The following is a 13,220-nucleotide window of genomic DNA, read 5'->3' on the forward strand; positions in this document are numbered from 1 at the left end:
ATGATAGTCCTGTGAGTATAATGTGTTAGATTGACAACATTGCCTTTGATATCTGTTCGGAAGGAAATGTCCAGACTTTTCAAATCTGTTTCATTTTTTTGCTTACATAAGGAACAATGTTTATAGTTATATGTACAGTGGGAAATCTCCAACATGAAGTGTCTATTTTCAAACATATTATTTAATGATTTAACAATTTTTGAACATCATTTTCAGGCTTCTGCAGCTGTAGAATCTCACTGTGACTCCCTTGCTTGTTCATGCATATGTGCATCTGCAATGCCAAATGTACAGGTTTAGTATCTCTGCCAGTTAGTGGTTGTTTCCCATGAGTAGTATTTTGGCTGAGATGTTAACTGGTGGACAAGTGCTGTGGATGTGAATGTGGGATGTCATTTTAATCATGTGTAATTGGTCACAAGGCCTAATTTGCAGTAACAATTGTTGTTTTATTTAATGACGCCTTGTTGCTTTGTATGCATTAATGTTTGAGTATAAAGATTGTGTGTCCGCTCAAAAGGCAACCAAATTATTTTAATTTACCAACCTGATATTATGACGACTTTGAGGTGGCCAAATGTAAACTAAAAGCCCTAATTAAACTGGTATAATTTTTGCATAAATTTGAACCCTTAGTTCAATAGATTTGGATTGTTGTGCAATGGCTTATATTGTAATTACTTGCTTCTTGAATGTGTTTTGTGTAATGTTTTAAATGTGCTAATAAATAAACATGGGCTTACCTTTCAAAATAAAATGGTCCTGCCTATCCCAACGATACCCAGTGCCCTCCTAATACCAACTTCTGTCTTGATTAAGATTTCTATTACTTTGAGGAAACACCATGACCACATCAAGTCTTATAAAGGAAAACATTTAATTGGGGCTGGGTTACAGTTTCAGAGGTTTAGCCCATTATCATCATGTGGGTGGGGAACATATTGGCTTGCAGGCAGACATGGTAATAGAGAGGTAGCTGAGGGTTCTACATCTGTATCTGCAGGCAACAGAAAGACAAGCTTGGCTTGGCTCAAGACATTAAGCCTGGCTTGGGCATCTGAGACTGCAAAGCATGCCCCCTAGTGATCCATTTCCTCCAACAGAGTCACACCTGCTCCAGCGAGGCCACATCTTCTAATAGTGCCACTCCCGACGGACCTATGGGAGCCATCTCTATACAAACCACCATACTCCCTATTTAACCTCTGACATGTGCTTTTCAGACTTTGTGTAACATGTCAGGAACTGCATGTGTCTATGGGCCAAATAACCATCCAGAAGAATAGCCAAAGGAAGTAATGACACTGTGTTCAGATCCATAGAACTAAACATCTTCATAACTGGATGTTACGATGAGGTGTGCAGCATCTGGCCACAAACTCTGCCTTGGGAGAAAGGTGTCATCAATTTTCTATATAAACGACCCCTAAATCAATCTCCAAACAAGAACTTGACAAGAGCCCATTTTCCTGGCTAGTTTACTTTAAAGGAAAAAGCCAATTTCCTTGCCACAGTGTTTACCTTGACTTAACCGGCTATAAAATGTGATTCATTCTCAGGCCTGTATGATGAGGGCTGGGCTGAACGAACGATTTCTTTTAGGCCCTGATGTATGGAGAGAGAATATATTTCCTTTTCCAAAAGCGTAGACATGCTTGGCAAAGCCAGTTTCAGGCTGGAGTCAGGATCTTGAGTTATTTTCTCAGAGGCTTTGCTATTTAGAAGAAACACAGTTTCTTTGCTAAACCAAGAACATGCTTGGTAGAGACAGCAATGGCCTGGAGCCAGGGCACTGGAGGAACTATGCCTTTAGACCCTGAGAACCCAACTCTTCCCAGCACAGGGGCTATCCTTATCAGGCCCATAAGGCTGCTTTACACTTAGTCCGTACTGTTCTTGAGATAGTCTGTGTTCCCTCTGCAATATTGTTTGATTAGCTTCCCACCGACTTACTCCCATTGTATGACAGTTTCCTGTTGACTTTGTCTCAATATGTCCCATCTTCCCCCAAAATAATCTATCTATCTATCTATCTATCTATCTATCTATCTATCTATCTATCTATCTACCTGTCTGTCTGTCTGTCTATCTATCTATCTATCTATCTATCTACCTACCTACCTATGAGGGTGTGGCAAAGAGCGCCTATATAGACTACTCCAGATAACTGTGCTCAAGTAGCCCAAGGTGGCCTTGAACTCACTATGTAGCCAAGGATGACATTAACCATTTGATACTCCTCCTCCACCTCCTGAGTGTGTATTACAAGTATGTTCATCCACAGGTTAGTGCGATGTTGGGCATCACATACAGGACCTTATGTTTGCCAGCTAGCAAGCACTCAACTAGGTGAGCTACATCCGCAATATGTCTGCTCTATTCTGAGTAGGATCCATTTTCCTACAGCAGAGGGATAAAAAAGTGTTCTGTTTCTGTTGTTTTTGCTTCGTTTTTAATTGTTGGAGGTAAACAGCAGACAAGAGCAACATCAATATTGACGATCATTGAACGCAACTTGTTTTAGCACAAGGCCAATGAGTTTTTCATTATGTAAATTGCATATGTCACACATGTGATCGTGACTCTTACCTGTCCTGCTTCACCCTTCAATAAGCTTCCATTTGTTTCCTGTCCCTTGTATCTGATGAGTAACGCCGTACTCAGGACTCAGGTGTTATATGTGAACATTTGCATCAAAAGCTTTGTATAAATTTCTACAAAGTGCTTTCTTCTTGAGGTAGGAAATTATAAAATAAATTAGATCACCTTTCAATTTTCTATGCCTCTGTGATTGAGTAAACCTGGGTGTCTCATTAACATTTAGCAAATTGTGTGTAGCAAGAAGTATTTTATGTCAAAGATAAATACCAGCTGGAGGCACTTACAATAGTATGCCTTTTTATTATATATACATATATTTCAAAGGTAAACACACATGCTATCAATACTGTAATTAAATTACTATACTTTCTAGACAATTCAATCACATTGTATGTAACTTCTCTACATTACTTTATACACCCTTGTTTCCACAAAGATTACTATGAGTCAATTTCAGAGAAATGATCTGCCCAGCCCACCCACTGGCTGCTGGAAGTCTACATTTTACCCCCCTTTTGGAGGAATATTGACTTTGCATTAAAAAAAATGGTTTTTCAGGTGATCTTAGTTTCTGTCTCCATATAAATTGCTCTAAAACTAATTACTTCAAATAACTTTATATTTTAAAAGTAGTGTAAATAGAAAAGTTATATTTGTAATGCTAAGATTTTGGGGACACAATTTTACACTATGGAAAATACAAGGAAATAATATGTTTTAGTCATTAGAACCATATATGTCAAAAGACACTGAGCAGGATCCTGCCTGGACCATATCCAACATTTAGGCTCAGACTAGCTTTTACAGCTTGCACAGAGGCCTAGCATACTCCCCAATCCTCAGAACTAGCCTGTTTCCTTACCCAAACTAATTAGGTAAACCCCACCCACACTGTCCTCAACCTCTTAGATTGCATCAGAACACACATTTTACATGCTAGTTTAGCTCTATATGTAGACCTCGTAGCACATATATGATCAGTAACCAATAGTTATCTAATTGGACTTGAGGCCCACACCACAGGAGGGAAATTCTGGTTTTGGATACCTAACCAACTACCTGGGACTAGGGGTGGCTTGGGTCTTAGAGGAAAACCTACTAGTACTACTTCAGTAAGCGAGTACAGTTCCTATCTGTAGTCTAAATATTTATCTGTACATTCACCAATTAATGTAGCTCTCAACCCTTATTTGTAACAGAGGAGGACCATTACAGAAAGCCACAACTGACAAAAATAAAATAAAATAAAATAAAATAAAATAAAATAATAAAATAAAATAAAATGCAGAAAGCAGTTGATCATGAGGTGCCCAGGCCTAGTCAATATGACTATAACATAACCTCACACTGAAGGATCAGGAAATGTTTTAGGGTTTCTGTTTGCAACAAAATACCATGACCAAAAACCAAGTTGGGGAGAAAAGGGTTTATTCAGCTTACACTTCCAATGCTGTTCACCACCAAAGGAAGTCAGGATAGGAACTCATGCAGGGATGGAACCTAGAGGCAGGAACTGATGCGGAGGTCATGGGGGGGATGCTGCTTACTGGCTTGCTTCCCCTGCCTTCTTCATCATTGTTTCTTAGAGAGTACAGGACCACTGTCCAGGGATGACACCATCTACATTGGGCTGGACCCTCCCCCAGTGATCACTAATTGAGAAAATTAGTACAAGGAGCATAGTGGAAGAAAGAGTGAAATACTTTTAAGACTCCAAGGACCAGGAAGTCTGCTATATGATTGTCCTCTAGAAATGATAGGGAAGCTACGCTTATGATATCACAGCAATGTAGTTGCCTAGCCACATTGTGGCTCTCCATGTCTTTTCAGATAACTAAACTGGAGTTTAGTTGACATCATATGTACCTGGCTGCTCGCTACTTCCTCCATCTTCAGCTCAGGGACTTGGACCTTCTCTAACCTCTTTGCACAAGCATACACAAATATAAAATTAAATTAAATCTTAAAAATGTAATAAACTCTCTGGGAAAAGCACCTTCCTACATTGGCAATAGAATTGGTCTTTCCTCTTTTTCTTTGGCATGCCAAGATTTTAAAAATTGCTAGTGAGGCTCTGGGCTTCCAAATCTCTTGAGTCCTGTGAGGAAGTTAAAAACTTAAATGTGCAAATATTAAATATGTAATGTTAGAGTTAAATATGCATACACAGATATTTGCAGGTGAAGCGGAGGAGAAGACCTTTGTCTCAGTCCCAAAGTGACTTTGAAGCACTCTATTTGTTGATAAAAGGAAAGAGTTTCAAACCTTGAAGCTCATCTGCAGAACCAATATTCTGTTGTGTTACCCGAGTGGTGGGTTGAGCTCCTGAACCAGGAATGAGGGAGAGCAGTTGTTGAGGCAGGAAATGTTTGTGAACCCCAAAAGGCCACCAAGAAGCTGATTTTTTTATTATAATATGAAATTCAATAACTTTTTAAAAATTTATTTATTGTTATTGGATATTTCATGTATTTACATTTCAAATGTTATCCCCTTTCCAGGTCTCCCCTCCAGAAACCCCTTCTCCCCTCCCCTCCCCTCCCCCTGCTACTATGAGGCTGCTCCCCCTCCTACCCACCTACTCCCACCTCATTGTCCTGGCATACCCCTACACTGGGGAATCATGGCCTCACAGGACCAAGAGAAAGAAGCTGACTGTGATGGATTGGGGTCTCTTTATTGAAACTTGAGCTTGTGCTCCCCATCAACCCTAACTCAGCAGGAAGGTGGAGCCTTGGGTCTAGTTTTAGGCAAGCATTTATAGAGGCTAGAAAGGGGCATCTAGCCTGGTACATATCTGGTTGGGGCGGGGGTGGCATTATGTCCTTTAACATAATTGGCTCCCATGGGGGTGGGGGTGGGGTGGCTTTATGGCCTTTAACATAATTGGCTCCTGTTGGGAGTTAAATTATAAAAATTATAAATTTAACTTCCAGTGTTTTTGTTTGTTTGTTTGTTTGTTTGTTTGTTTTGTTTGGTAGTTGTTAGGAAGTAAAGTGTTGAGGGGCAGGCTTTTAAACTGGGGGGTGTAGATTTGTTGGGGAAACTAGTGTTAGACAGAGGACTTATTAGTGGGTAACCTGGAAACTTGTTTTAGATACACAGGTTTTGTTGGGGGCATCCTGGAAACTGGGGCTAGGTACCAGCCTGTTAGTTGATTTGAGCTTAACCTTAGCTAAGGTTCTCTAAGATGGAGTCTGAACCCAAAAGATCCGGTCTTTTATTTCCCTCCTTTCTCCTGTAACTAGAAGGTCCAACCATGGGGCTTCCTGAAGTTATTATACTTTAGAGGCAGTTAAGGTTGTCATCACTCAATCTTCCTGGTGTCCCTGGGGCTTGGGTAGGGGCACGGGATTGTTATTCCAATTTCTCAGCAGGTTCATTGTGGCTCAGAAAAATACTGATTTTGCTTGCTTGAGTTGATGATTCTCCTTGTAACACAATCTGACATCCAACATTTTTTGAGAGTCAAGTTCCTCGGCCAGGTGAACAATCTTGGCACTCAGGAGAGAAATCTATATGGTTTACTTAGGGGAAGACAGCTGCCCACACTTTAGTGGTGACACCTGTATACACAAGTCCTGGGTCTTGTTTTTCAATCCAATGGGGAGTCCCTGCCATTTAAATAGAGAGAGAGTTAGACCATTTATACGCAGGGTTGTTACAGGAAAACACGCACTAGTTCCTTGTGTTGGTGCTTCTTTAATACTGAATTTGTTCCTATTTATCTGTTTTTAGTGAGATTCATTTTTTCCTATGCCCTTGTGAATATATACCCTTGTCTATATTTAGCATTTATTTAGGAATCTTCTACAATCTCAGCTTAAGGATCATGAATTCTTTCAGCGTGTGGTTACCTTAGAAGGCCTTCATTTATTCTTTAATTTTGAGGATGACTACTGGGCATTGTGATTTGGGGAGCAGTTATTTTTCTTCTACTATTTGAAATCTGTAACCCCACATTCCCCTAGCTTAAGACTTTGTGCTAATGGCCTAACTATTATTCTGATAGTTTTGCTTTTATAAGTGACTTGGTGCATCTCTCTTGCAGCTTTCGAATTTCTATGTTTATACCATCTTCTTGGCATTTTGACTATAGAGAGAGAAAGCACGCATCTAATTGCCCTGTCTGGTTTGAGGCTTGAGTGCTTCATACAACTGGGTGTTCTTCTTCTAAAATCTGGAGAAGGAGTTCTGATGCTATTTTACTGACTAGATTTTCTGTGTCTTTTACCCTAGTGGTCCCATTTATATGAAATTTCCTTATAAGTTGGCATTTTGCTCATGTAACAAAGGTTTTACGTATGTCTGCTTTAATTCTCAGAAGAGTCTTTGAGTTCTGAAGGTTCGTCTTCTGTCTAGTTCCTTGTATTGGTGTGATGTTCACTTGGCTTTTTTTTTTTAACTTAAAAAGCTTTGCATTATCAAGAATTCTGCTTCATGTTTTCAGAATACCCACTTTTTAATTGAACTGCTCTTAAACATCTTGCCTATTATTTTGTTGTATTAATTTGACTATATACATCTTGGCTGAGTTTAATGCTGTTTTTAAAATAATCTTTATGTTCTTTCTGTGGTATTTCCTCTACTTTGATATCACTGGCCCCAGTTACAATTAGGATTCTTGATTTTAAGAGAACTGTGTTTCCCTGTTTTCTTGTGTTTATATTTTTCCATATTGGGGTTGTTATAATATTAGCTACAAGTTTATAGTCTCTCATTTGTCTTATGGCCTTTACTGAGGCTTTGGATGTGACTGTGTTATAACTAGACAATGATACAGTTTCTTTCTTTTTTTTTAGGGTTTTTTTTTTTAGGTATTTTCTTCATTTACAATTCCAATGCTATCCCAAAAGTCCCCCATACCCTCCCCCCACACTCCCCTACCCACCCACTCCCACTTCTTGGCCCTGGTGTTCCCCTGTACTGAGGCATATAAAGTTTGCAAGACTAAGGGGCCTCTCTTTCCACTGATGGCCGACTAGGCCATCTTTTGATACATATGTTGCTAGAGACACGAGCTCCGGGGGTACTGGTTAGTTTTATATTGTTGTTCCACCTATAGGGTTGCAGATCCCTTTAGCTCCTTGGCTACTTTCTTTAGCTCCTCCATTGGGGGCTCTATGTTCCATCCAATAGCTGACTGTGGGCATCCACTTCTGTGTTTGCTAGGTCCCAGCATAGCCTCACAAGAGACAGCTATATCTGGGTCCTTTCAGCAAAATCTTGCTAGTGTATGCAATGGTGTCAGCGTTTGGAGGCTGATTATGGGATGGAACCCCATATGGCAGCCTCTAGATGGTCCATCTTTTCGTCTCAGCTCCAAACTTTGTCTCTGTAACTCCTTCCATGGGTGTTTTGTTCCCAATTTTAAGGAGAGGCAAAGTGTCCACACTTTGGTCTTCATTCTTCTTGAGTTTTATGTGTTTTGCAAATTGTACCTTATATCTTGGATATTCTAAGTTTCTGGGCTAATATCCACTTATCAGTGAGTACATAGCATGTGAGTTCTTTTATGATACAGTTTCTAACAACTTGTCTAGGAGTTAGCCTCAGTAGATAAGGACTTCTCTGCTACCTCTAGACACAGAAGTCCATTTCCAGAACCGCCCATGGAGAAGAAAATTGTAGTAACCACCTGCAACACGGAAACAACCCAAAGGGACTAAAGTAACCATTCAAGAACAGTTAGCACCACAACTCTAGAAGCAGCAGAGTGTGCAAAGGTAGTAGAGAGTGATAGGAAAAGATCATACTAGGTAAGAGTCAGAAAAGTGGTTTTTTGCAAGACCAAGGCCCTCTCCTCCCACTGATGGCCGTCTAGGCCATCCTCTGCTACATATGTGACTAGAGACACCAGCTCTGGGTGGTACTGGTTAGTTCATATTGTTGTTCCTCCTATAGGGTTGCAGAACCCTTTAGCTCCTTGGGTACTTTCTCTAGCTCCTTCATTGGGAGCCCCAGTGCAGGGGAATGCAAAGGCTAGGGATAGGAAATGGGTGGGTTGAGGAGCAAGGCAGGAGGAGAGTATAGAGGACTTTCAGAGAGGAAGCTAAGAAAGGGGATAGCATTTGAAATGTAAATGAAGAAAATATCTAATAAAAAAATTTTAAAAGTGATTTATAAAAGTGATGCAAAAGTAAGGAAAAAAAAGAAAGAAAAAAAATACTAAGAACAAAAAATAAATTGGGGCCATGAGACCGGAGAGGAGAGTTAAAGGGTTAAATAGTGAAAAAAAAAAAAAACAGAGGAAAGGGAAATTTCAAAAAAGTGAAAGAAGAAGGAGAAACAAAAAGGGGAATTGATCCAATAAAAATATAAAGCAAGGGACAAAGAAAGGAGGAAGGGAAATATTAAAAATAAAACATTAAAGGAGAAGAGATGGGAGAGGGCATAAAGATAATGAAAAAGAAGTATTCATATGTAAATTTTTAAGTAGGCATTGTCTTTACAAAAACAAACAAACAAACAAACAAAAACCAAACCAAACAGACAAACAACGAAACTCCATCCATCAAACTCAAACAAACAAGGACCAGCCTTCTTTTAAGATGTGGGGCAGGAGCGAGGCTTGAAAGCCCAGGTAGTCCAGTTTTCCAGACACAGTTCCACAGAGAAGTTAGGCTGTATTTTGTCTACCTTCTTTTTTTCCTCTATACTGTCTAACAACCAAGGGGGCAGCGCCAGCTGTCTCCACTCTTGTTCACCCTACAGACAGACCTTTGATGGTCAGGTGCAGACATGAGCACTGCTATCAGGTGTACAGTCTGGGTACCTGGTGCTTTTGGCTGTGTCTGCCGAGGGTGAGGGTGTAGATAGAAGGTGTGAGTCCATGTACACTGCATAAAGGTTTGGTGAGTGCTATCTTCTGCCCTGTGTGACTCCCGGGAGAGAGTATTTATTTCTCTCTCTCCTTCTGCTAGCCCCTTCTGGAGCTCAGACTGGCTTCCCACCAGGAGGAGCTCACAGCACTTGTGGCCCAGTCGTGCCACCTTAGCCACACTGGTCCATAAACTGCAATACTGGGTCGGTGCATAGCTTTTGTGGAAGGTTCCCAAAAACACAACTGTACCTTTTACCATTTTGACTTCCAAAGAGTCAAAGGTGACGTCCTTAACCAAGGTTCCTGACACTGCCCTGTGATAATTGTGTGGAAAGGAAAGAGAAATTCACAGTAAGGGTGTATCCTGCAGATTGCAGGTGCCCAGTCTGTCTAGTTTATAGTTCTGCACCGTGCTGTGGCCTGGTGGGTTTGTTCTAGAAAGAAACCTAGTTTATTGAATTTGTCTCTGCTCCACCCTCTACAGGGATGTTGTAGTATAACGGTTGGATATGCTTCCTTGATCGCCTGTTCCTGTCTTTGAACATGAGTGACTTTTCTAGTCTCTGCTCACAGCTAAACTTCAATGCCTTCGCGATTGTCACCATCCTTCAAAGTGTTTGCCCTATTCTGACAGCATCTCCTAAAAGGCCCACTAAGAGTCAGAGGCATCTAATGTGCCACCTTGTGTCCTTTAATCTTCCATTCCTTGACTTAGTAACATGGATATTTGCTTATGAAATAATTCTTTTGGTTACACATGTAAAAAATATTCTTAGTCATGTGCAGAATTAAGAATAAAATATCCTAATTTACTTGTTCTGAAATAAAGTTTTTCCTATAGACTGAAAGTGGTCTCTGTGAGTTTTAGTTTCTGGCCTTTAGCCTGTCAGAGGTTATAAGACATATATTCATGGGTAAAAGGTTTGTGGGTAATGAAATAAGCTATTGCTATGACACTATAGTGTGCCTTATTTAGTTAAAAAATATGGAATAAGGTTGTGCATGCAAGATAAGTGAAAGTTTGGATGCAAAATGTTGTGTGTTGCTCAGTATGAGAAACAGAGAACCATGCTGAACGTGGCTCAGCAAACTCTTGGATTTTTGTCGTATTGGCTTGAATCCCTTGTAAACCATATAGGTGGAGATAATTCCAGGCACTTTTGAATGCTGATCCAAATCTCAAAAGGACGTTGTGGATACAGAAATCACCATCGTCGGTAGCCCTGTATTTTCTGTCTGTCTGTTTATTTTGGTAGAGACACTAAAATGCAAGACACACCTAGAAGACAAAGTGCAGAAAATATCTTTATTCAGAAGAAAAGAGGACAGGTGCAGAGGGTGGGCTAGCCTTAGGAGTTCAGGAGCTGAGAATGAGTTAGCCTCAGGAAGATAGGAGTTAAGAATGGGCTAGCCTTAGGAGTATAGAAGCTGAGAATGGACTAACCTTAGGAGGACAGAGCAGAGAATGGGCTAGCCTTAGGAAGACAGGATAAGAGAATGGACTAGTCTTAAGATGATTAGTAAACGCAGAAAATGGGATAGCCTTAAGATGATCCATAAATTTAGAAAGTGGCAGAGTATTTAGCAAATCTGTACCTGGGATGAAAGGCACGTGAGTTTGCAAACACAGTAGGAGTGAGTTTCTGAGTGAGGTGCGTGAGGAGCCTTACCACTGGTGAAGATACTGCAGAGATCTGAAGTGGTAGTGAACAGAAGTTCTGAACACACTCTGTGAGTCCATCCCCGGACCGTCAGTCAGTCTCCCATGCCCTTCTAAACATCAGTCTAAGAAAATGTTGAAATTGAATTGAAGGTAATATATTACTGACAAGATTATATTGTCTATATAGCATGTTAAATACTATTTAGGTTTCACATCATTGCATGAGTTTGACAAACAGTTTCTTGAATTTCTAATTTAATTCGTATTTCTTCCGGAATAAGACATTTCATATAATAATGCATCTCTGAGGATGAGAAATTCGTCCTTCCAGATCTTAGATCATAATGTGTACGACAACAGAGAACTTCTTGTTCTAGAGCCCAAGCAGATGTTGTTTAAGATGTCCCATGTTTCCTTTTGGAACAAGCCTTGTTATATAAACACACTGTCTTGCCCACACTGAAGCCTTTGTTCTCCCACCAGTTGACTTTCCCTGCACGTACAGTGCTAAGTGTATAGACTTAAGCCACATCCTTTTGAATCACAGAATTGACATTTGCCTATTGTTCTTTTTGATGGGCATTCCTTTAAGATAGGCATCACAGTTTCGCATTATGAGACTATTATTTTACTGTTATCCTCTTGTGAGGCATTTAAAAGTCCTTAAAGATCCTTGCAGAACTGATCTGCCTCAGTTGGAAACTCTTGACCAAAGTGAGTCTACAGCCTACAAAACATCTTTAACAATCCTACTAATATTTATTAGAAATTAACAGTATAGACTCATATATAGATACCTTTGCTCTTGTAATGATCTCCATCACAGATACCTTGAAATCTGAAGAAGTTAAAAAATTGAAAGCAATGTCATTAACTCCAAGGAACAACTAGAAAGGTGCTAGATGCTGGCAGTGAAAATAAAATAGAAGAACGTCAGAACGAAGTGGGTAGGACCTAGAATTGTTCCATTATAGTCCATGTTCGCTTGTGGTGAGGAAGTTTGGTCTGAGTGCATTACCTTTATCCAACCATGCTCATTTTGTGGAACATAGGTAGAGGAAAGGAAAGAATTTCATTAGAGCCTTGCTTGGAGCTTCTAAACATGAGAAGACCCTGCAGAACGTGAGGGTTAAGGAGAGCTAATGATGGTGATGACTGACCACATCACAGAAGCAGGTGTTGCTGATGGCACGAGGAAGGATGAAATGCATCTGGAGAACGTGGGGACACAGAATTAGAAAGGCAGGAAGCAAGACTTCGTAAGACTTAGAATATTTGAAATCACGTTTGACTTTGTCCATGATGCGTTTACCACTGAGAATCCTTCCCTAGTTGACAGGCCCAATTCTTATCTTCTTTCCAGTGGTCAGGCATGAGACCCTACTCTCTGCTTTCTCGTGGTCTCACACATCCTCTTGGTTTGTTCTTGAGTGGAGCTGACAGGTTATGCCTCATATCTCCTCTAGGTCCCCAAGAAATTGCGATTCATTCTACTCTTCTGTGTATCTCAGCCTCTTATTAAGCTCGTGACAGAATTTTTGCATCAGAATGATGACATAAAACGAGGTTCCTGGCATCAAGTCCCCTCTACAACAAAGTTATGTATTATGATGAAAACTGCAGAATAATTGGTAATGGTTAATTTGAGTCTTATGCCTCAATGGGCAATGGTCCCTCTTAGATATGATTTTTCCTTTATTGGAAACCTCCCCTCCCCATTGGAAGCCTTATGAAGTCATTTTCCTTCCCTTTGTGTGTCTGTATGTGTGCTCATGCATATTTGTGTCTCTGTATGTGTGCTTATGCATATTTCCTTGTGCATGAACACACGTATGTGTTTGGAGACTTAAGTCTGTTTTTCTCCAATGTTCTCCACATTATTCATCTGAATAGGGTCTCTTAGTCGAACAAGGAACTTCCCAACTTGCTCCAGACATCCTGTCTCTACATTCTAAACCCTGGAATTAGAAGCTGATGCCACGCCCACATGGCATTTACTTGGATTTGGGGTGTGCAAAGTCCTGTTCTCACGTTGATGTACGGAGCACTTTGTCCACTAAGCCATTTCTCCAGTTCTGAAGTCAGAGTTCTCCCTCACTGGTATGAAGAAGGCCTTGGCTCTAGCACTAATGT

This window comes from Mus musculus, chromosome 15 (genome assembly GCF_000001635.26).
Source record: "Mus musculus strain C57BL/6J chromosome 15, GRCm38.p6 C57BL/6J".
Taxonomy (NCBI): Eukaryota; Metazoa; Chordata; class Mammalia; order Rodentia; family Muridae; genus Mus; species Mus musculus.